This window comes from Callorhinchus milii, unplaced genomic scaffold, assembly GCF_018977255.1.
Source record: "Callorhinchus milii isolate IMCB2004 unplaced genomic scaffold, IMCB_Cmil_1.0 Scaffold2, whole genome shotgun sequence".
Lineage (NCBI taxonomy): Eukaryota > Metazoa > Chordata > Chondrichthyes > Chimaeriformes > Callorhinchidae > Callorhinchus > Callorhinchus milii.
The window spans coordinates 44,192,797-44,213,563 of NW_024704743.1; the positions used below are offsets into that span (position 1 = coordinate 44,192,797).

Sequence of the window (20,767 nt, forward strand, 5' to 3'; positions counted from 1 at the left end):
GTTTCAGGTTCTTTTTATAATTGGTATTTCAACAGTAACTTTTACAAAAGGACTGCAGTGCCATGTTCTTGTCTTGTGCGTAAAATGGTTAGTAAGACATTGAGGCTTGTTTCACGTTTAAGACCTTAGAATTTAAGGGCAGTAATGTAAGTAGTATGTTTTGGCAGAATTAAGTTATGCTACTTTGATCAACATTTTAAAAATGACTTAAACTAATTATTGTTGAAGGAAATGTTTGACACCAACCTTGAAAGAGCAATCTGCTATCTGAATTCAATTACGATGAGACTCCAATGTGTAATAAACATGTTGTATTGTAATGTTTTAAAATTTTGCACATGGATTGACATTGTACTGTCATTATTCTGATTCATCCGAAACTGGATTTCAGCAGGCATAGAAAGTAGTTGAAAATCAAAATAAATGTATTGCTTTTGATTTGCATAAATGTTTCTGTTATAGAAATTAGAAATATTCCTTATTAAATAGTATGTATGAGTACGCTGAATAAAATCTAACTTGAATATAAGTAACCAGTGAAATGTGTTACTATTGATTGTGGAAGGATTGACCAAGGAAATGTTGAGCAAAATTTACAATTTGACTTTTAAGTGATGGAATATATTCTTTGATTTTTTTTCATTAAACCGCTCTGCGAATTGCATTTGTAAAGACATTATTGAAATGCGTGTTTCAGGAGTAACGATTTGTTCACACACATTTCATCTGTAAACTATAATGAGGATAAAGGAAGTCTGAATGTGATTACAAAGGAGTTACAATCAAGTGGTTCAGAGAGTCTCAAAAGCGTGAAGAATGAAAGCTGAGGTGTTTATAACTACCTTCTGCATTCTGGATGTGATTGCAGCTTTAAAATTACTGTCATGTGTATCATTCTGCTCATTATGTACTTTAGTCAGTTAGTGAGGGTATTTTTATTCAATCCTTTTTATGCTTCTGGGCAGACTAGGGAACTGTACCTGTCTCAGGTATTAATAGCTGGTGAATTATTTTTGTCCACACTAAAGGATTAACAATTGTGCCCAATAATCAGTGCAAATCTATTTTGTAACCCGTAGTTTACTACTTGATTATTTTATTGCTAAGCTATTACTGGTCATTGATATTAAAGTGGAACTAAAGTCCAAAGGGAGTATTTTCCCAAAATGCACACTAGAAATGGGGAAATAGGGAATATACGTTATATTTTTTAAAAATCCCTAATGTGAGTAATCCTTGCTTCAACACTACTTGGGTGCTGCCTCCTTCTCCTGCCTCCTTCTCCACTGAACCACTGTTACAACAACAACAACTGTTAGAAAATAAAATCAGCCAAAATCCGTTTGCAACCAGATATCTGACTGTTTTATTATTATTCGTTCGTTATTCCCCAATATCCCAATGGGTCAGACCAAAGGCCGGTACAATCAACAGATCTTATAACAGAACAATACCACCGTAGATATCTCGAGTTCAACACTGGTTTCACAGCACACAAGCTTGATTCTTCATGCTTTCAGTCTTCTTGCTTACAGCTTTCAATCTTCCATCTGATATCCTCAGTCTTAGTGTTTCCAGCTCTCAGTCTTCCATCTCCCGTACTCTTGTCTCCGCGACCTGGGACGGCCCCATCTCCCATATCCTTGTCTCCGCGACCTGGGACGGCCCCATCTCCCATATCCTTGTCTCCGCGACCTGGGATGGCCCCATCTCCCGTATCCTTGTCTCCGCGTCCCGGGACGGCCCCATCTCCCGTATCCTTGTCTCCGCGACCCGGGACGGCCCCATCTTCCGTATCCTTGTCTCCGCGTCCCGGGACGGCCCCATCTTCCGTATCCTTGTCTCCGCGTCCTGGGACGGCCCCATACAAAAGTTATGGGAACTCTTATACCGATGTTCGTCCAATCATGGTGCGGACATTAGATCACGTGGTCGAAATCATGCTGGGTTCACGTGAACACCTCATGGGGTGTACGTGCCTCAGCACACAAACATATTGTCCTTAAGACCCCTGTTATCTGATGCTTGTTATTTTGTAAGGTGGGATCATTAGTACATTCCTTTTAAGTGACTGGTTATTTCTTATCAGTATCCCGGGATGGTACCAAGGTCCTCCAGTTTAAGCAACTTGCTCATTAGCTGCTATTCTTGAGGGTTGCCTTTTGTCGGTTGGCCCTGTCAGAATCTAGCGACTTATTGCTCAGTCGAGATCCTGTGTCGACTGGTACCTTGGACCGTTACCTCTGTGGGCTTGTTGTCATTTACTGATAAGAGGTGACCCCCTGCCCCTGTCCGTTATTCTTTCAAAAACAGAGAAAAACAGATGTGTCCTATCCCATGACTGCCAGTCCAGTTGTCCCCCACACTTAACTTAAAAGTTAATCCATTCACAACATCTATTATGATTCTAGCAGTGTACAAAACGTGTATATTCTAACACAACTTTCATTTATATAGCACCCCTATCACAGGGTAGCAATGCAATGCAATACACCCCAAGCACTGTACGCCCTTCCAATGAGAAAGTTGCTATATAAATTTGTTGTTGTTGCTGCAGTTGAGTTTCAGCCTAGATTATACAAGTTCATTGTCCTGACTGGGCCTTGAACCCACAACCTTCTGACTCAGAAGCTAGACCTCTCCCAACTGACACTCAGACACCCACCAGACGCCAACATTATTCCATTTGTTGTTTTGTAGTATAGGAAGAGGTACAATTTCCAAGAATCTATATTGTAATAATCGGCACCATTAATAATGAAACTTGCTAAAATTGCTTATGCTGACTAAAACCAGGGCTGACTTTAGGAATTGGCACTTTATCACAAGAATGTTTTAATTTGATGTATTAAACTAAAGACAAGCCTTCTCAAAACTGCTATAGTTTGTGACAACATAATTGGCTATCAACTTGGCTTAGTTTGTAGCTCTTGCCTCTGAGTCAGAAGTTTGCAGGTTCAAGTCCCAACGGGACTTTGAGATTATGGTTTAGGCTGACGTTCCAATGCAATCTTGGGGATGCTGCCCTTCAGATGAGACGTTAAACAAAAGTTCTGTTTGTTCAGGTTGACAGTAAGATCCCATGACAATATTTGAAAGGTGAATGAAGTTTTTCCCAGTATCCTGGACAACAATCCTCCAGATAAAATTGATCATTGACTTCTTCGATCTGGGATATTGTGTGCAAATTAGTTGCCTGTAAGAGTGATTGAAATCAAAAGACAGCTCCAAATGTGGCAGTTCCCTGAATAAATTTGCCTACATAATAGTCACAACACTGTATTAAATCCTGTGAATTGCATTGAGACTTTTCGATGACATGTTTTGGCTCTTTTATCAAATGCAATGATATTATTACCTTCTTGAAGTTATAAAAAGAGTGAAGATTAACAGTGATTTTAAACCTTGTTAATTGGTTGGAGTATACTGTTGTAAATCAAACATCCAGACAGTAGTTTTCCAGAACTCATGGTATAGTTCCTAAAGAAAATATGAGGCAAGTGGGGAGAAATTTAAACTACGTCTAGATAACAACAACAACAACTTAGATTTATTAGCGCCCTCCACGCCGGATGGCGTCTCAGAGCGCTTTACAGTAATGGATCCCGGCCCTGACCCAGGGGATGGGGGGGAAGGTGACCAAAGGCACGGTCGAAGAGAAAGGTCTTCAGCAGAGACCTGAAAATAGGAAGAGAGGGAGCGAGATGAAGGGAGTGGGGAAGGGAGTTCCAGAGCGTCCGGGCATAGTGGCTGAAGGCACGGCCACCGAGGGTGGAGCGGAGGATTAGCTACATTCAGTGTCCAGAATTTAGCAAATTGTTAAATACTGTTTTAATTTGAAACTACAGAAAAGGGCTGCCGCTTTTGCCCACAAATATACAGTCAATTCACTTTACAGTGTGTTCTGTGAAGCGCTTTGGGACTTCCTCCCGACGTCCTTTTCACGAAAAGCGCTATATCAAATGAAAGGATTATTATTATTATTAAAACTTAAAAGTTAAGACATTTAAAAAAAATTCTGGATACTCTGAAATGTTGCCTAAAGAGTACATCTATACTTTGATGGAAATTCTCCCCATAGATTTACTAATATACAAGGGCTCAGAATAACTAGCAAAGCACAACAGCACTTTACTCAGTGAACTGCCAAGTGTGGTGCAGTCTTTCAGTTTAAAGCATTGTTACAGTGCTTTTGACTTAAATAATTAGTATTTTACTAGCAGGTGTCAAATCGTTAAATTGGTAACCCGTTACAATAATTTTCGTAAAATAATTGATGGTTTGTACAGTGATATCCAGAAGGTAACGTCTATTTGTGTAGGATTTACTTTGACTGGATCTGCTAAAATTGTTGTGACGTTAATTTTGAAGATTAAATCTACAACTGGAAATGGTGCAGAATATGTTTGACTAGGCGGTATCTTTGTGTGACTAATGCCAACTAAATGTTTGTCAGTTGAGTTGATAGCATGCAGTAGCTACTGCCCATAAAATCCAACCAGAGGTATAATGGGGCACAATCACCAGTCAGGTCAGCAATTATGCAATCCCTGCACATGTGTGCAGAAAGCAGTTGGCTTCCTGCGCTAATGAATAGTGGATTGAATCATCAAATTGCTGCTGATGTTACCTTCTGGATATTGGAAGTGACGCTGGCAGAGATCTGATAACCTAGAAGTTGCCCATTGTTTTGTGCAAGAGAAGCCAGCTGGCATTTTTTAAGTGACCTGAATGTCTCTCTGTGCATATCTTGGATTTATTTGGTAAGTAAACATTGGGGTCCACAATTATATAAGAAGCAGAAGAATAACTGGACAATTTGTAAACGCTATGATATTGACATTAAAAAAAACAATTGGTATGAACACCACTAGCAAAAGTGACATCAAAAGCTAATCTGCTTACGGATAAAACAGTATTCTATAATAAAACAGGTATTATCATTAAAAAAAACAACTAGATTGTAAATGCAGTATCATTGATGTGGTCTTTCCAAGTGACTACAATGAAAATAAGGAAGTATGTTGACCTGCAAATTGAATGCGGACGCATGCGGCAGCACAAACATTGTTCCTATAATCATTGGTGCAAGTGGGACTGTTAATAAGACAATTCAAAAATGGCTTGATAAGAAACCTGGTGCACAAAATGTCCACCTCTTGCAGAAAGTAGTTATGTTGGGAAGTTCAAATATACTAAGAAAAGTATCATCTATTAAAGTGCAACACGGCAGTGTTATTGGTCTGGCCGACCCATTACTGAAAACTACTCAGAAACTACCCCTACAGAGTGATTTAAACTGTAATAACAATCACAATACTATTATTAATAATAATGCTGATCATTCTTGCAATTGGTATAGCATATTTCACATTGGGCTTATATCCTAAAGCACTTCAGAAGATTTACTGTAAAGTGAAGTGATGATTTTGTGACAGGTTATAAAGGGTTCCACTTCAACTTGCAGTTACCCTCCCCTTCAAATTTGAAACCCTTCGAAAAGCCTACTTCTTTGACTGGGATTGGCTGAGGTGCCGTCCTTCAGATGATATGTTAAACTGAGGACCCATCTGCCTGTTCAGGCGAATGTTGAAGACCCCCTGGCACTATTCAAAAAGAGAAGGAAGTTTCTCCTAGTGCCAAGGCCAACAATTCCCCAAATAAATTTGGTCATTCACTGGATGCTTATGGGACAATATTGTGTGCAATATGGTTGGGTTCTCCCACAAAACACACAGTCACTGCACTTTACAGTGTATCCTGTGAAGCACATTGGGACATTCTCCTGATATGAAAGAACGTATACCAAATGTAAGGTTATTGTTTAATCCTAATAATAATATCAATTTAATAATTGGGGGATTTCACCAGTGTGTTTGTATAACATCAGAACCAATGTATGATATCAGTAATTAATTAAACCTAGTCATACTTTTATATAGAAAAAACTATCCATTCTAACAACACCTTTGACTCGTAAATTGATTATGTTGAACACTAGCTTCTGCAAAACATTTTTTTTTTTAAAGTTTTTTTTTGTGTGGCTTCATATTGAATGTGAAGAAACTCGCAGTGCTATAGAAATGAACCTTAGTTTAATTGCTGAACCTCTGACAATTGTTTGACATGACTTTGTAGCTGAATTTCAATAGCTTTAGAATTCGCACTTATATACAAAGTATATTTATTTAATTAAGAGTGAATTACAAATTTTAAAAAAAAGTACAGTTCCGTGATATTTATTCTCACTTTTCTTCCTCATTATGTTTAAGTTTCTTTCCAGAATCAAAGTACAATTGCACAGGTTGCCTTCCTATATTTTGCCCAAATGGCTATTATTTGGGTCCCAAGATTGCTGTTAGAGGTCTGCATGTTTGTTTGCACATTGGTTGACCCCCTCACCCCCACTATGGTCAATTAGTCTGTTAACTATCAAGCATGCACACAAATAATGTCAAGGAACTGTACATTTCATAAAAAGTGAAATTCACACTTCAGGATATATTAATGGCACTTACAATACTGTGAACAATACTGTTGAAATGCCGCTACTGTTTGCTGAACGTGTTTTAAAATGCATTCTTGAAATCTGACTAACGAAACCGATTACTACTGAAGTAGACACTTAATGAAAGGGAAAAATGGTACCTGCACACTTAATTTATATGAATGTAAAATGGAACGCTACCATACAGTTTTTTCATTGGCAAGGCTTAGGAATTTGTTTACAAACGATCTTTTGTTTCGAGGTTTAAAATTACATCTTGTAAGCATTTCAAAAGATACCAAAAAGTTGACGAAGTAATTTGTTACAATTCCCTGTATATTGCAAGTGTAGCAGAGTAACCTGCCTTAACTTATGGCATGCACTGCAGTAACTATATCAATTGAAAATGCTTTGGAGAGCTTTCCAAATGGCTTTGTGGGAAAAGGCACAGTTCTACTACACTCCACAGATCAGAAGCTTGCACTTGTTTGATCTCTGTCAGGGCTGTGGTTTTGGGGTGCTATAATTGGTCTCAAGAACAGGGGAAAATTACCAAAGATGACTGCTCCTGAACACTGTTCAGAGAGATCTCTGATAGATCTGTATGGGTAGACACTGGATGGGAACGGGATTGTAACCATGTGTGATTTTAACCTTATCCGCCCACCAACCATGGAAAAATGCTCACCTGCTCTCAATCACAGTCAATACTGACACACAAACAATGGCCATTTTGAGTAAGCTACAGAGGATAACCAGCACCTCTGCAACTCCCCAGTTTTTTGGGAAAAAAGGCAGCCATTTTTTGAGCCTTGGGGTGAAACATTGGGCAGGAGGGTTAACTTCCACATTTGCCATCTTAAATTCGTATTGCGCCTTTCACATCGGGAGGATGTCCCAAGGTGCTGGACAGTTAGGGATTTGGAAAATTTCACGCCCCTCCCTGCCAGCCTCACCATCGGTAGTCGGGCCTTTAGCCTTTCTGCCCCACTCTCTGGAACTCAATCCTGGAGTCCCTTCACCTCGCCTCCTTCAAGATCCATCTCAAGACCTTCCTCTTTGACTGAGTCTTCAGTCACCTTACCCCCAGCTTGGGTGCAAACCCTCAACTGTCCAGGACCTTGAAATGTCTTCCCAACATGAAAGACTCTCTATAAATGCAATTTGTTGTTGTTGAGGAGAGAGAGCAAACACCTTGAGGGGAGAGAATTAGAAACGTTTTAAAAACTAAATGTTGTGCTGTATATAAAATGAAGATTGATGTGAATAATAATAATAATAATCCTTGAATGTGATATTGCACCTTTCATGGGTTGACAAGTGTGGTGACTACGGTTTCTAGGCAAATACTGCGAGGTGCACACAGTTCAATGTTTTTTGTTATTGTAGTACATTCCAAGAAGCTGTCCGGCATGAAGGATGCTATATAAAGGAAAGTTTTTGTTGTAGTAGTAGTACACCAGTGGAAAAGTAATGTTTTTTGGCATTAACAGCTCTGATATTCCTTCATTCTACATTGAGTAAAATAGCATTGAAACAAGCAATTCGGGCTTACTAGTCTGCTTCTATTTGATGACAATCTGAATTAGTTGTACTTTATTTTACAAATGAAGACATTTGTAGAAAGAAAATCAGATTGCTGTAGCTCAAGAAAATTTATTTCTGGAACAACTGTATTTATTAAATAATTCTGGTGAAAATTAAACACAAACTTTCCTGTGATAAATGAAGAAACTGCAATACAAACTTTGTAAGAATAATGGTATTTTCAAACTACAACAAATTCCTGATATATCGTCACTCCGAGGAAAAGAAGCTCAGTGACTATATCCAGGATGACTAAGTAGGCATGAGTCCTCCGGGGCCACGAAAGGGCGCTGTGGCCGTGAGCACCTACACAAACACACACTGCACCTGCGCAGTGCGGGAAAGTGGGCCGACCCCATATCTGTCAGTTTATTTGTTAAAACTTATTTACGTTAAGTACAGTATAAGTCTATGTAGAGACAGATGTGGCTCTAAAAAACATTTTGTTCATTTTGTTCATTTTAACAACTTGAATGACTGAGACTTTTAACATTCAGACAGCACCTCACAGAAGGCAAGGTCTAAAATTTCTAAGCACAGAGAACTTGTCAAAACAGCCTACCAAGTAGTTGGCTGAGGGCGAGAGAGAAATTTTCCTATGATACCCGCCCGACTCCATTGGCTCCCTATCCTTCAGAGGATTCAGTTCAAGATCCTACAAAGCCCTCCATGGCCTCGCCCCACCCTACCCCTGTGACCTTCTAACCCCCTACCAACCCGCCCGTTCCCTCCGCTCAGCCGGCTCTGGCCTGCTCCGAGTCCCCCAACCCACCCGCCCCACCATTGGCAGGACAGCCTTCAGCCACTCTGCCCCCAACCTCAGGAATTCCATCCCCCAATCAGTCCGCCTCGCCCCCTCCTTAGCCTCCTTCAAGTCCCGCCTCAAGACCCTCCTCTTCGACCATGCCATCGGCCACTTCCCCTCCCCTCCCTTCTTCCCCCTGACCCCGGCTCGGGTCTGAAGTGCTGTACACTGTCCAGTGCCTTAGGACGTCCTCCCGACGTGAAAGGCGCTATACAAATGTAATCTTGTTGTTGTTCATCGCTCGAGTTCATTGAGCAGCCCGGCAACATCGCGAGAGTTCGCTGAGTGACCTCAGCGCACGGTGTGGCTGGCTGAGTTTGATCTGGTGATATATCTGATATTTTACTAACTTGGATGTATGGAACTTGATATGTGACTTTATATGTTATAAGTGAGTAATGAAATATTTATTCACATTTTGCATGGGAAGCAGATGGGATATTGGCAGCATGATGATGTAAACCATCTGATGATGTAAGAGAGGTTCACTATAGTATCATTGATATATCTTTAATGTACACTAACTTTTTTTAATAATTTGGTTGACAATCTAATCAAACTTCATAGGTAATGAAAATGTAATGGTCTGATTAGCTAGCCAGAGGGCACTAATACCTGGTGGAATGTTCATTGCTAAAAAAAAGTTTGAATTTCAAAGGCGTAATCTCTACCCTCGGCAGACTGCAAGGTAATTAAACACTGCCATTACCTTGAGTTTCATTTAGATTTCTACCTCCCTCCCAGGCTAGAACCTATCTGACCCATATTACAGTTTACATGTTCATTAAGAATCATATGTTCAAGAGGTCTTTAGCTTTATTATATGGTTGTAATAAATGCCACCTTTTAGATTCAAAATATGCAATGGGAACAAGGTTATGGGAAAAGAGCAAGTAAATGGGACTGAGAGGATTGCTCTTTAAAAGACACACAATTGACTGGCCGAATAGCCTTCTTTTGTGCTGTAAATTTCAGGGGTTTGATGGAGTTGTTTTACTTATCTAAATATTTAGAATTTGACATTATCACATTACTAGCAAAACATTTACAATCTACATCAATGATCTAGATGAGGACATTGAACTTAATATATCCAAATTCACGGATGACACTAGGAGGGAGAGTAAACACCGAGGATGACATTAAAAAAAAATGCAACGAGATATAGATAGGCTAGGTGAGTGGGCAAATAGGTGTGAGGTCATCCACCTAGGTGGCAAAAACAGTAGAGCAGATTATTTTTTAGAAGGGGAGAGACTAGATAGTGTTAGCATTCATAGGGACTTGGGTGTCCTTGTACACCGGTCACAAGAAGTTAGTTTGCAGGTACAGCAAGGAAGGCTAACGGTATGTTGGCATCTGTTACAAAAGGGTTAGAATATAAGAGTAGGGAAGTCTTGCTGCAACTGTATAGGGCCTTGGTGAGACCGCACCTAGAGTATTGTGTGCAGTTTTGGTCTCCTTATTTAAGAAAGGATGTACTCACCTTGGAGGGGTACAACGTAGATTCATTAAGTTGGTACCTGGGATGAGGGGGATGAGTTATGAGGATAGGTTGAGCAATTTAGGCCTATATTCTCTAGAATATAGAAGAATGAGAGGTGATTTTATAGAAACCTGTAAGATTATAAAGGGGCACGACAGAATAGATAGTGGGAGACTTTTTCCCCTGGTTGGAGAAACTATAACCAGGGATCACAGTCTTAAAATTTGGGGTAAGCCCTTTCATACTGAGTTGAGGAAAAACTTCTTCACTTAGAGGATAGTGAATTTATGGAATTCTCTACCCCAAAGGGCTGCAGATGCTCAGTCCTTGAACATATTCAAGACTGAGATTGATAGATTTCTTGTGGATAAAGGGATTAAGGGATATGAGGATAAGGTGGGTAGGTGGAGTTAGAATAGATCAACCATGGTCTTATTGAATGGCTGGGCAGGCTCGAGGGGCCGAATGGCCTACTCCTGGTCCTAATTCTTATGTTCTTATGTTCTATGCTGTTGAAGCTCCTATTGATATATACTGCAGGGCAACTCTACAGAGGCTATAACCACTTTAAAACGATTCTTTATACAGAAACTTGTTTCCTACAAAATGCAAAGTCACTACACTCTACAGTCAATCCTGTGAAGTGCCTTGAGATGTTTTGAAGACATTATACGGTGATATGTTAAACGCAAGAATTATAATTGTTATTGTGCACATATGTTTCCTTCGGATGAGATCTTACATCAAGGTCACGTTAGCCTGTTCTGGTGGACATTAAAGATCCCATGGCAGTATTCAAAAAGAGCAGGGAGTTTCTCCCAGTGATCTGGCCATCAATCCCCCAAATAAAATCGTCATTAATTTCATGGCTTTTTGTGGGATAAATGTTGGAGACCAGTCATTACAATTCTTACTTTGTGCAGATGAATATTTCATTGATTTTCTGATATCCGGTGTGGAAATCTGTATTAGTTGTCTTTGGAATTTGCATGAAACATGGGATTGGGCAGAAGGGTTTTTGAGCTACAGGAGTTGTTTTTGTGTTTCAAAATATTCAGGATAAGGATTTTTCTTATAGGTCTAAGTCATTACAACATAGACTTCAGTTCTGTCAATTGTGTATGACTCCACTTTTATCCTTAAAAGAGAGAGAGATCTGAAAAGTGGATGTGGCCGCTACCAATGAGGTAATGTTGGGGCACGTTCCCATTTTACCAGTTTGACACTGATAGTTGCTTTACAGTAGTGTAGCCTGCGTTATACGGCTAATTCTGTCCAATGAATGATGTTATTTTTATTGTAGCACCTTTCACGTCGGGAAGATGTCTAGTAGCGCTTCATGTAACTTGACTGGTAGCCTGAGGCTGGGAAGGGAGCTGGGGTGGCAGGTGGCTGAAAGCGCGATCAAAGAGATATGACTTGAGGCTGGTTTTGAAGGCGGGGAGCGAAAGGACAAGGTAGAAGGACTCTGGGATGGGGTTCCAGAGTAATAATAATAATAATTCTTGCATTTGATATAGCGCTTTTCACGTCGGGAGGATGTCCCAAAGCGCTCCACAAAACGCACTGTAAAGTGAATTGACTGTATATTTGTGGGCGAACGCGACAGCCAATTGTGCACAGCAATGTCCCACAAACAGTCGTAAATTGAAAATGACCAATTTATTATTGTTTTGGTTTTGGAGGGATTATTATTAGGCGTGTGGAGTAAGGAAACTTGCCCAAGGTTTCGCCCTGCCTGGAATTGAACCCAAGTCTCTCGCGTGCAAAGCGAGTGCTCTAACCACTGAGCTACAGGACTCCACGTACAGGGGGTAGAACGTCTGAAAGCTTGCTCACTGATGGTGGGGCCGAACAGGCGGTAGATATAGTAAAACTCACATAAGTCATATCAGTTGGAACTATAACGTTTAATATAACTTATGGCAACTTTACCATAAAGTTTTAGAAACATCTCGTACACATTTTGGTTCAGGTGAATGTTTGCAAATTTTTTAAATGTGAGATTTGATAAATATTCAAAATCATCTTTCTTCATCGTGTCATTTTTGTCAGTATTTTAAAGTTATAATGCATTTGTGCTTCTTTTAATAATGTCTGCAAAACTGAAGCTGAAGAGTTGCAAGATTAAAGATGTTTAATTGTTCTTCAGGCTAGTTGTTCTTAATATTTTATTCTTCACATGAAGTCTTTCAGGTACAAATCCTTTCTTTTGATTGTCAATATAGGCTGCAACAGATGGTTCACTGCAGTAAACAGAAATTACACATAATATCTGCCTGAAAAAGCATTTTGATTTAAAATTTAAGATTGTACAGAATTGTAAAAATTCTTAAATTCAATTTAAATTTGGATTCCAATTTTCTGATTTCTCTTTGTTCTGATTATATTAGGACCTCTTGTAAATTGAACATTCTAGTGGTAGTCTTTTGTCACCTACTGCTATTTAGCATCAGTAATTCCCTCAAGCACTATCTAGGATTGTTCTGGTCTGATGATGGCAACTACTTTTGATGTGATGAATGCACAACTCTTCATGAAGGTCCTTCAGTTAAAACCCGCTTTCACTATGTGATCCTTGCCTCAGGTAGTAAGATCAATTGAGCAGCTCAATCTGAAGTGGTAGTTACATCATTGAAATGTACTTCAGAAGTTAAGATATACTAGCACTTCTTCAACTAATTTGGTGATTGTTAATCCCTGAATGGGTGGGGTACCCACATTTGAAATTGTGCAGGTCCCCTGTAGGAGAACATACAGCATATCAATTGCTCACTGTTTCAATTAACAGAGGGCTACCAATTTTAGGATGTAATACTGCTTACCTATGATGTCTAAACCATGGGTTGATGTTCACAATAAGGTATTTTGTTGGGTGAACAATACTGTGGCTGATACTCTCAGGATTTGGGTTTATGCAGTGATGAACCTTTGCAATCAATTCCTTTGTTTCAGTTCAAGGACCGGGGACAATTAATAAAGAACAACAACTTGTGCTGCTTTTTATGTAGGAATATGTCTCAAAGTATTTAACTGAGACTGAATGGGAGCTGAGCAGGGGATACAGGAGGGTTGGAACACTATGAGCTCAACTTCCGATGTGGGTATTGAAACTGTATCCTTCTAAACCAGAGTTAAGCATGTTACAATTAAATGACACAGATTACCTGGCAGTTGCTCAATACCTTTTAATCATACTTCCCCTTCATTTTCTCTCAGCTTTAAAGTCAAATCCTACATCCAGTTCTGCTTGCTGGTAGGCAGTTGAGTAAGGTTGTGTATAAAAGCAGGGTGTTTCTGTTTATGGTGGATAAGCTTCTGACATTAAGGAAACAAGTTGCAAATCAAGTATATTTAGTGAAATGGAAGACGTTTGTGCAGTATTGTTCCATCAACAAAGGGACTCTCCCTCTTGTGCAGCTCCTTTAGTACTGGAATACCTAGAACAACTCTATGACCAATATGTGAAATCAAGTTCTGTTGGAGTTCATTTAGCAGCTATCGCAGTCTTTTGTGACCCTTTCAGTTCATAAGTGAAGATCAACTAATATCCCTGTTCATAAAGGCAATAAAGAAAATCAGTCTGGATCCATATGAAGTTTTGAACTGAAACCTTAATCTTGTCTGAATCACAAATTGATGCATCTATCATTTGAACACACAACTTCAAAACTGAATGGTCAGTGTTCTGGGAGCAGGGCTTTTGATTTAATGGATCAGTAAGAAATGTACTAACAGTTTAACAACTTTACTTGATATGGCATCAGATCAAGTTGTTCTTTGGATTCATTGTGTCCCATTTGTATTTTGTCTTAGAAATTGTGATCCTATTATTGTTTCCTAAACGTGGGAAATCGTCTTTTCAGTATTGTATCGGGGATGAGCGGCAGGCAGGGTTGTGGAGAAAGAAAGTCAAAGATAAAGACTAATTCTTTTACTTTACATTGAAATATAAAGGGTAAGTAATTGATTTTTTTGTGTTTTTTTATAAAATAGGTGTGCCTTGAATTGCAGTAAATTGCCTTCTCTTCCCTTAAACCTTCCATCGGCCTGTTTTATAGATTTGAAGAGGCCCAAAGTTCAAATAAAGGCAACATTAGTGAACACCAATCAGTACTCCTGAAGGCTATGACAAAAATCATCTCAATCCATCTTTAGTTTTGAACTGTTTTCTTTGTAACTCCACAATTTTAAAAATTACTGAGGGAATAAAGAATTTGCTGCTATTAACCCACTGCTGTTTTATTCATAGATTTGTCAACACATAATTCAGTCACTTTACAACTGCCACTTTATTATAATAATAATAATAATACTTTCATTTGGTGTAGCACCTTTCATGCCAGGAAGATGTTTCAAAACACTTCGCAAGAGGATATTCTGTAAAGTACAATGACTGCGTATTTGTAGGCAAACTTTAGGAATTAGTTCCATTGGCTGTCTTGGTATGGAACTCTCCGCAAACTGTTCAATAATACTTTTAAGGGGGGAAATGATTTAATGGTCTTCCTGGTACTGTGCCATTATTTGTTGACCTAAAATCAGCAGTACATGAAATGCACCATCCTTCTTCAGTTTTAGTTGATTTGTTTCTGTCTCTATGTATCAGATGATTTGCACACATTTTTAATTCTGTTAGTTTAGCATTAAGCCATAATTGATGATGATTTTTAAATCCCTTGAACTATTAGTATTTAGTTACCAATTTATCTGCCTTATTCAGCCTAACAACAAATTCTAAACAATGCTATTTGATTTAGATATTTTTTTCACACTATTTTCCAAAATTAACATAGCTTGAATGATTTAAATCAGCTGTTCAATTCACTGTAAACTGGAGTGTGCTAAAAGCAAGTGTCAGACTGATTTAAAAGAACAATTTCAATTGTCAGTGTGTCACTATGATTTTGGTAAAGTGTGATGATCGGCTTTTGATATTTTTGTATCACTGCACTGCAGGCTTTATTTTTCACTATCATTACTGGAACACATAATGACAGTAATACAAAAAAATTCAACTACACCTTCTTGAACTATGAAGATTCAAAGCAGTTACAATTATATACTGTGAACTTTCAAAATTGTCTGCAGCGAGAATTTTGAGCTAGAGTGATGGGTTGGATCACCACCTTTTGACTAAATGTAATGCAATTTTCTATTGTGTATCTGGGTTAACCTTTATTGTACGTATTGTACAATATATCCAGAGACAATTTATTTATCCAAAATGAGCACCTGAAACAATGAAATCAAATGGGTTGAATGAGCTTCTTCATTCTAATCTCTTTTATGATCTTGGAAGACAAGTGTCTTTCAATCCCAAAATCTGGGTACTCAATTGTTTGGCTTTGCCTCACTTCTACAACACTGCCCCCCCCTCTCCCACTTCCTCTTTCCCTCGGATGCCAAGACCCTAATCCATGCCTTTATCATGTCCAAGCTTGATAGTGAAATTTGCCCCTGGGATAAATCCTGCATAATTCGTCACTCACTCAATATCCTGGCTATTTCCCATTAGAAATATTAATTATGATCCTCTGATAACTATTTACCCTGGATATCTGATAACTCATCAGGTTTTTGCACATTTAAGATAATGTTTTCATGTAAAATACCCCTGGTAGCTATCAATGGACAAAGTAAATCTGCAGTTACAACAAAGAATAAAGAGCACAGATCTACACAATGATTGGATAGCAAACAAAGATTGTTTTGTGGCTGGTCACTTTTGCTATGCATTGCTTGCAGTTATCCGTGCAGTTAATGTATGCCGATTACTGTACCAGTATCCTTTATCCATTTCTGTTATTCAATTTCTTTCATTTGTGATAAGCTAAGTGTCTTAAGGACTTATGTGAGCATTTTGAATTTTAAAAAAACTTTAAATTTAGAAACGTCTTGCCCATGGCAATTTGAGTACCTACACAAGCAATATCTAATTTTATATTTATATTAAATATCTTATGCCACAGTATCAAATCAGTGTCTTCACTGTCTAATACAGTATATATGCATATTGCTTAATAAAATATTTATGTATCAGTGGCTGTGCTAATTATTAAATAAAGCACTGCTGTAGAGTGGCTCATACACAGTATAACTAATAGCAGTGATACTTTGGATATCTCATCAACTCTGATACGTCATCCTTTGAGCTATTTACCTTGGGGTGATGAGTTATGAGAGTTTCACTGTATTTCAACCTCCGGTTTGCCAGATATCACTACTTCATAGTCACCTCCTGATCTGCCCCACTTTTGGCGTGCAAGATTTCAGACATTCTTCGCCTGCTCTTTGAAACTACCTCCCTCCACTTTGCCTCTCCCTCCCCACTTTTAAAGTTCACTTTAAGACTTACCTCTTTATCCACACTTTCAATTATCTTTCTCCTCCCCAAACCCCCTCTAGCTCAAGTGCCCATTTAGCTGTGTGAAGTGATTTGAGACATCTTCCAAATGTGAAAGGTGCTATATAAATATAAACTATTGTTTCGAAATATCTACCACGACCTAGCACAGGGATTTCTAAGATCTTGATTCTACGCATAAATTTAAATATAATAATATCGATCTTTGCATTTGATATAGAAACCTTTCACTTTGGAAGGACACCTCAGAGCACTTCACAGGATATAGTGTAGTTTAGTAATGGTGTATTTGTAGGCAAACCTAGCAGCCAATTTGTGCACAGGAATTTCCCACAAGCAGCCATGAAGTGGATCACCAATTTATCTGGGGGATGGTGGGCAAGGACCCTGGTATAAAATCTCCTGTCTTCTCAAATGGTGGCCCAGATCTTTAACATCTAACTGAGACTTAGTTTAACATCTCATTCAAAGGACAGCACCTCCAACAGTGCAGCGTACACCTGAGCACTTTATTAAAGAGTCAGCCTAGATTGAGAGTTCAAAATTCTGACTTTGGTCTTGAGCACACATTCCTTTGACTCAGAGACAAGAGTGCTACCATCTGAGCCAGGCTGAAACCAGTTTAAACATAGATGAAGGGTAACCAGAATACTTGGAATACACAACAGAATAATCAACAAAGCAAGGGCTGGCACAAATCCAATGCACTCACCCAGTTAAAATCACAAGCATTTGTAACAGAAAATAAGTTTATAGACACACTAACAACGTACCCAATTTACATGACTAGGACTAAATTAAAGACACTTCTTTCTTCATGTGAGTCCCAAAATTCTGAACCTGGCAATTCTACAGTAAAAGCTGCAACAAATATTCAGTTGGCTGGTATATTACACATAAACTAAGTGATGATGAAATTCTTCCCAAACAAATCATGAAGATTAATGGACACAAAATGCTGCATTAGCATAAATTCATACTGGAAAATCTGTCATGCTAAAGAGAATGGATGTAATTTCTGGATTATCTTTACCTAGCACTTTAAACATTAAATACTACATAAAATTACAAACAGGCAACAGAGCCGTGAGAAAAGATTTCTCTTCTGAAAGAGAAGCCTGAGAGGGGACTTGATTTAAAATTGTGAAGGGTTTGGATAGAAAGGTGATTCATCAGTAGGATGTGGAAGGGCAGAACAGTTAGTTTCAGCTTGTTGGACTCCAGCAGTACACCAAAGCATACTCTGTGGTCCCCAAGCCTTGGCTCTTGCCAACCTGTGCCTAATACTTTCTGGAATTAGGTAAGCAACAACAAATTATATTTGTATAGCGCCTTTTACATCAGTAGACATCCCAAGCCAATGGACAGTCAGGGATCCGCATCCTAGCTGGTAGGGTTAGGAGGGTGACCAAAGCCAAGGTCGAAAAGGATGGTCTTGAGATGGGTCCTGAAGGAGACAAGGGAGGGGGTGAGGCAGAGGGACTGTGGGATGGAGTTCCATAGGGTGGGGGCAGAGAGGCTGTAGGCCCACCCGCCAATGGTGGGGCGAGCAAGGCAGGGAAAGTGAAGCAGGCTGAAGCTCGCTGAGCAGAAGGAGCAGACAGGTTGGTAGTGGGTTAGGAGTTCACAGAAGTAAGGAGGATCAAGGCCATGGAGGGCTTTGAAGGTGAGGACCAGGATCTTGAACTGTTTCGTCTGAGTGATGGGCAATCAGTGGAGTCGGGCGAGGATGAGTGTGATAGGAGTTGTGGAGCCTGGATGTGTCCATCCAGGGAGAGAGTGTGCATTCCAACAATCTATCTTTGGGATTTTCAAGTGTAGGTGGGATGCATGGAATTCTCAGCTTGGTTTGGTTACTCTTAAAATGGTGATGGGTCTCCGCATGAGTCAGACACTTGGCTGACCCCCAAAACTTCAATTGTTACAGCCCTTGTCAGATTCTCATGATTTTGTAATGGTGCCCAATAAAACTGAATAAAAATTACATGGTACTCAACTGGAAGGTGTGACAGGGATTTTGAAACATTTTATGAGTTGCTTTATTTTGCTGATTTTTTTTGGTGTATTGCAGAAGTTGCGGTCCTAATTTAGATATACTATACCTCTGTCATAAAATTACCTTGTACCAGTGTTGTTGTACATGATTCTTGCTGAAATGCAAGGAGTTTATTGTTGCTCTTGCCAGGTACTGTTACTTATCATTGCCTTCACTGTAGTTTGTATCACTATGGTTCTTTTGTAGAAGTGTCAAGGGTGAGGAGTCATCCCATTCACAGCTGCTGCAAAGTGTTAAATTGTATACTGTAAAGTTTTTTTTAAAAAAGCGGTGTAAATGTGATCATTTGCGACAGGCAATGTCATTGTCGGTGCAGTATAGCAGTGTTAAAATGAACTATGCTCTCCCTTGGAAAAACTATTTATTATTTTCAGTTATATCTAATAAATTAGAGAAATCAAATGATCAGAGAACACCAAAGTATTCTATTAGTGAGGTCTTGTACCTGTGGTTTCCATTTTTCCATTCTTCTGCTCAATTCTTGGATGATATAATTACAAAAGCACAAGAAAATATTGAAAACATTTCTTCCTTTTATTTTGTTTGATGTTACACTGAAACGAATATTGAATTGTGTGACTTTACCAAAGATTGTCTGTCACTTGCATTTTTTAAAATCTGTTTTGACTTAAATCCTGTTGTGATCCACAGAACAGATTTTGGGGTGGGGGGAACAAAAATGTTAGTTTATACGATAGTGCTTTCTGTTTTTTTCCTTCATCACATATTTGTAATAAAAATCCCTGCATTTGATATACCACCTTTAATATTGGCAACCTCTCAAATTACTTCAAACAATTTCTGTGAACTGTAGTGACCGTATATTTGTAGGAGAATATGGGCAGACAATTTCCACGTGGCAATATCCCACAAGCAGTCATGAAGTGAATGACCAGTTTATCTGGAAGATTATTAGGCAGAACACCAAGAGAAACTCTCTTCTCTTTTGGATTAACATTATGGGATCTTTAATGGCTACCTGAATAAATAGACTGGTCCTTGGTTTAACATATCATTCTAAGGATGGGAAGTAACTGAGCTGCATTACTCATGTGTAAAATTGTAATGTGGGCCACAAGTTGGCTATCCATGGCCTAAACTATGAACTCAAAAGTCACATTGTGGGACTTGATCCCACAGCTTTCTGGACTGGAGGCAAGAGTGCACACCTGCTGTATTTATAGCACTTTGCCACAGTATCTATAAATCATCAGTGTGTTTTCTACAATTTTGTCATTTTAAAAGTCACTTTCATTAATATTGAAGATAGGTGCAGAACAATCATTGGAACTGCTGGACTTAAGTCAAATAAATCATTGGGGAAAACTGTAGTGTTGAATCCCTAATGATTCATTGTGAAATAATTGCCATCACTGAACTTTATATGCTAGGATGAAGCATTTGACTCCTGCCTTAAGGCTGATGTTGAGTCTGACCATATCATATCTGACATTATCTGATTGATTAACTCAAATCCAGCCACCGCCTGTCCCTTGCATTACAAGGTTGCTGATATAATTCAAAGTACAGTATTTTTAAAGTTAAGTTTATTTCCTACCATAATGATTAGGTAATCTAACATTTTAATGCATTTTAATTGCATCATCAATTCTTCATTTTCTGATGATCTTAAAATTCTGGTGTCCACCAATACCTAACACCACCTACTTAATCCCAGTCCTCATGTGAAGGGGGATTTGGCAAATAGACATGCCTGTCATAAAACTGCCTCTACCTCCAGGATACTCCACAACAGCTCTGTGTAGGCTGGTTCCCTCACTCCCTCGCTCACTGCAGCCACGAGCATAAATACATTGGGACTTTGCTATCACTGAAAAGAGGTAGGAATGACCAGAGTGCCCATTCTTCCCCTTGTTGGTGTGATCCAGAAGGACAGTGTCCAAGCAAAAGTTAGTGTCCACCACATTTCCAGCTATTGATAAAAACCAGCAATTGAAGCAACAATTATTTACATTTAT

At 38.9% G+C, this 20,767-nt stretch overlaps 1 protein-coding gene across 1 annotated transcript in view; it reads left to right on the forward strand.

The window, feature by feature from the left end:
* Positions 1 to 20,767, forward strand: part of ube2e2 (ubiquitin-conjugating enzyme E2E 2) — a 191,759-nt gene that overhangs the window by 24,339 nt on the left and 146,653 nt on the right. The window lies entirely within an intron of this gene.